Here is a 4,694-nt window from a genome sequence, read left to right on the forward strand (position 1 = left end):
CATATTCAAATAATTTGGTGACTCGGTTTAGCGGTCCCGAAACCGCTTTTCGACTAGGGTCACTTTAGGGCTGTCACATAACTAAAAAAGAAAACATCTCAGAATAATAAAGAATGCAAAACATAAAGAAAACCCAAAACTCTTGAAGGGGAAACTGAGGAGAGATCTTCAGTCTTGATGGTGAATCCGGCTTCTGAGATGGATCAATCAGCTTCCTTGGAGTAATTCCTTACTCCTATTCTGTGTCTCCTTTTCTTCCTCCTCTAGGGTGTATTTATAGGCTTTGGAATGCTTAAGAGCCCTCAAAATTAGCCATTTCTGAATTAGACTCAACTTGGGCTCGACAGGGACACGCCCGTGTGACATGCCCGTGTGTGATTACTTCAGGCCGTGCTCGAGCCTGCCAAATTGACACGGCCGTGTGGTCTTCCCATGTGAGGAGGTCCAGGCCGTGTTGATTTCGTAATTTGGCCCATTTTCTCCATTTTTGGCCCGTTTCTCGTTCTTTTCGCTCTTCTATGTTCTCCTATATATAAAACATGAGACTAAAGCATTAGGATCATTGAATTCACCAATTCTAATAGGCAATCATCCATAAAATGCGTTAAACATGGGGTCAAAATATGTATAAATTACGGTTTATCAAATACCCCTCACTTAAGCATTTGCTTGTTCTCAAGCAAAATTCTCAACTCATAATCAAAATAAATTCTTCTCAACTTATAATTTCTATCGATAATATCTCAAAATAATCCATAGGTAATCATACATTGAGAATTCAACTAAAAGAACATAAAAGTTTCAAACATTCCAAGTTGAGTATTTAATCATGCAAACATAGGTGTCTCCCTTCATCTAAGTAATTACATTTGATTTAGAATATCACAGAGTTTCACATTCTTACTAAAGATTCACTCAAATCACTCGAGGTGTTTAAGGACAATAAATGAAGCATTCAATAGTCAATAATGAAAAGTCATTACCATAGGCTTGCATGAAAATCAAATCTCCACCACTATAATTTAAGATGATACATCAATCAAAAGGTCCTTAGAGGGTTGTAATGAGGCTTGGTTAGGGGGTATGGTCACAAGTTGAAAGAAAGGGTTAGAATCGAGATTGATTTGAAAAATTACCTAACTAGAAAAATAGCTAGTCATCAATTGTGTACAACAGAGCTTTTTTCAGAATATGGAATTTGACTTCTTTAGCTCATAAGATTATTACTATTAAGATGTATACATTTTTTTAAGAACAAGTTAAATACAAAGTAGAATAAAACTTAGCTAACCAACTATTTCAATTCCAGTCTCGACAAAAAATGGGGATCAAATTAATTTATGGGATTTCAACAATAATGGGTTAAGGGTTAATATTAAGGGTAATACAAGAAATGGGTTGTTAGGCTCAAGGGGGTTTACTAGGGGTTAATCGTGGAGGTAGGCTTTTCATGGCATGAGTGGGTTAATCCTAAGTGCCTTAATCATTTTGACATATCAAATCAAATGGTGTGGTCTCGACATGCATAATCAAGCAAGTTCTAGAATAATAGTTCAATACTGACGCACTCAAAGCAATAATAAAAGTGAGCATGAAAAAATTAATAGATGCTCAAAAGGCTCAAGAATCTCACAAAAATTATGGTTTTTTGATGTTTAAAACTTGTGAATTCCAACTTAAAGTAATACCTAAACTTTGGGGAAACAACCTAGGATTTTAAATTCTTAAAAATCAACTTATCATGCTTGATTCTCTAATGTTTTGAGGTTTAAACAATCAATGCATAAAAGCCTATTTTTTAATTCAAGATATATCAATCAACGTCATAAATCAATCAAAATTTATCCTAAATACGATATGAGAGCTTTCCAAGAGAACAAGGCAGTCATTCAGGGATTTTTTGGATAATGAAATAAATAGCCCCCCACACTTAAGATGTACATTGCCCTCAATGTACAAATATAGATATTAGAATATAAACATAAGATAGGGAGAGAAGTGAAACTTCCTGTATGATGAATTCCTCGAACTGGAGTTTTGGAGAGTAATTGGTGCAAAAGTGGAGGAGGATACTCCAGCAGTGGTAGAGGTTCATTAGTCCATAAGTCCTACGCCAAAAGAATATTATATCTAGTGGTAGCTATGGTACTCTAGGAACATCTCTTATTTTGTTAGAACTACTATTTATTTCTTGAGTTACAAATTCGTTTTTCTTGTCTTTTATAATTAGAATTTTTTGTATTTGATTTTTGATTGTGTTTGTTCTCTTAGTCAGGTCTTTTATTTTTCTTTCGGTTAATGAATAATTTGTCCACGCCATAGATTGAATTTGAAGGGATGATTTGTGAATCATCTTATTACTGATTATCGAATCCTTTTTAGTTTCGCCCAATTCATATGGTTCTCTCAACCCAAAAAATGAAATTGGATTTATTTTTGAAAGTTCTTTTATTATTCCTTTTAGAAATAGAATGCTTTGAGTGATCCATTTTTTTGTTTCTTTTGAAGCTTTTCGAAACAATTTTGTTTTTTCTTTTAAAATTGTTAAAGCTATAAAACATTTCATTTTCCATTTTTTTATTTATTTTTTAGTTCTTTAAAAATAGGCTCAAAAAACGAATACCGTTTTCTAGGAGAGCCGAAAGGTAGTTCAGTTTCCATTCCCCCTTCCCCCTCTTACTAAGACTACAGAATGTTCTTGTGAATTATGGCCAATACCAGGTATATAAGCAGCGATTTATTTTCTATCGGTATTTATGGATTGATCACGAGTCGAAATATGGTTAGGGCCCTTATGTGTCTTGAACTTATACTGAATGCGGTTAATATCAATTTTGTAACATTTTCTAATTTTTTTGATAATCGGCAATTAAAGGGAAATATTTTCTCAATTTTGTTATAGCTATTGCATATTACCAAGCGACTATTGGATCACTATTGTGTCCTCGATTTATCGTAATGTAAAATCAACGCGTATCAATCAATCAACTTTGTTGAATAAGTAATATTAATAATATTAAATTATAAGATTCACCAATTTGAATTAGCATGTACAATATGTTGGAATCTACATCATGTTTTCGAAAACGTAAGAAATCAAAGTATCTTGGTCCTTTCTTATGAGTTGATCCCGAAGGAAATTGATTAGAAAATTTTGGTAAATCGTTGATTCATCTGGTGTTTAACTATATTTATTTACAAGTTTACTAGATTGAAATTTTATGATGTTCTAAAATTTATAGATCCCATGTCACATTCAGTAAAAATTTATGATACATGTATTGGGTGTACTCAATGTGCCCGAGGCCTATGCTTTTTTGAATCCAATCGTAGATTTTATGCCAGTAATACCTGTTCTCTTTTTTCTCTTAGCCTTTGTTTGGCAAGTCTCTGTAAGTTTTCGATGAGATCCTTAATACTTGCCCTAGAAAAATTCATGTGTGATTCAAGAAAAAAATTCTAGCAATTGAAAAGATCGATAAGTCTTACACTAGAACGAACCCTCAATTCAAAGATTGAAATTCTTGGATAGCCACGATAAATCGGGATCATCCCATTTCCTCATTCGACCCTTTTCGTCAAGAACCCTATTTAGATTAGAGTCCACCACAATATATAATTGTTGGTATGAAAGAATTTTTTTTGTAATGAAAAACTCAACTCTTATTACAAGTGAATTTCTGAAAATTCTTTTGGATTTCTAGAAATTCTAGAAATCACTTTATTTCTTGGTGTCAAAATCAAAACAAAATATGATATGTGGTATAAAAACGGGGAATCTATTCTCTTCTTTTTCCAAAAAAATGCTCTTGGAGATTGTGTAATGCTTACTCTTAAACTCTTTGTTTACACCGTAGTAATATTCTTTTCGCAACAGTAGTATTTATAACAGTAGTAAGATACGACTTATTTGAAAATTAATTCAATGAACGAACAATTCATAAAAACAAAGCTTTCTGCCCTATTCCATATATTCTATAGCTCCTTACCGTGTTAATTATCAATTATTAGGTATTGATATTCATGGGCAATAGAAATTAATATTTAGGGATAGATATTACCTTTCTTTTTCTCCTTTCAAATAAATTGAAATGATTGAAGTTTTTCTATTTGGAATCGTCTTAGGTCTAATTCCTATTACTTTGGTGGATTATTCGTAATCGCATATTTACAATACGACGTGGTGATCAGTTGGACCTTTGATTAATTAACATACCTTTTTTGGATTAATTAACATACCTTTTTTTGACTGACCCCTTTAATTCTTAAATTTTAAAATTTCAATTTATTTAATAATTTTAATTTAATAATTTAATCCAAGGAGGTCAAATTCGAATTGATGTTCAATTTTTTTTTTTAGTTCGGTGTAATTTTCGACCTAACAAGAGCGGAATCACGCTCTGTAGGATTTGAACCTACGACATTGGGTTTTGGAGACCCACGTTCTACTGAACTGAACTAAGAGCGCTTTCTTATCATAATAAATAAGACTGTAAAAAAGAGGATTCTTTTATTTTATAACCCCAATACATCCAACTCATATATGTATAATAATTGAATTAGAAATTGTATAATTTAACTCTAATAAGTTATTATTCTAATGAGTTAGAGTAGAGTAATTCTAAAAGAAAGTTGAAATTATAATGAATAATGATAAGCCGTCTCTTGAAGCGACAAATATATATTTATATTTT

General features: G+C 32.0%; 1 non-coding gene across 1 annotated transcript; it reads right to left on the reverse strand.

Annotated features, from left to right (window-relative positions):
- Positions 1-4,394: 4,394 nt before the first annotated feature.
- On the reverse strand, positions 4,395-4,468 carry TRNAW-CCA (transfer RNA tryptophan (anticodon CCA)). The gene has a single exon. It is a non-coding gene; the product is annotated as a tRNA-Trp (tRNA).
- Between the last annotated feature and the right edge of the window lie 226 nt (positions 4,469-4,694).

Source organism: Gossypium arboreum, chromosome 10 (genome assembly GCF_025698485.1).
Source record: "Gossypium arboreum isolate Shixiya-1 chromosome 10, ASM2569848v2, whole genome shotgun sequence".
Lineage (NCBI taxonomy): Eukaryota > Viridiplantae > Streptophyta > Magnoliopsida > Malvales > Malvaceae > Gossypium > Gossypium arboreum.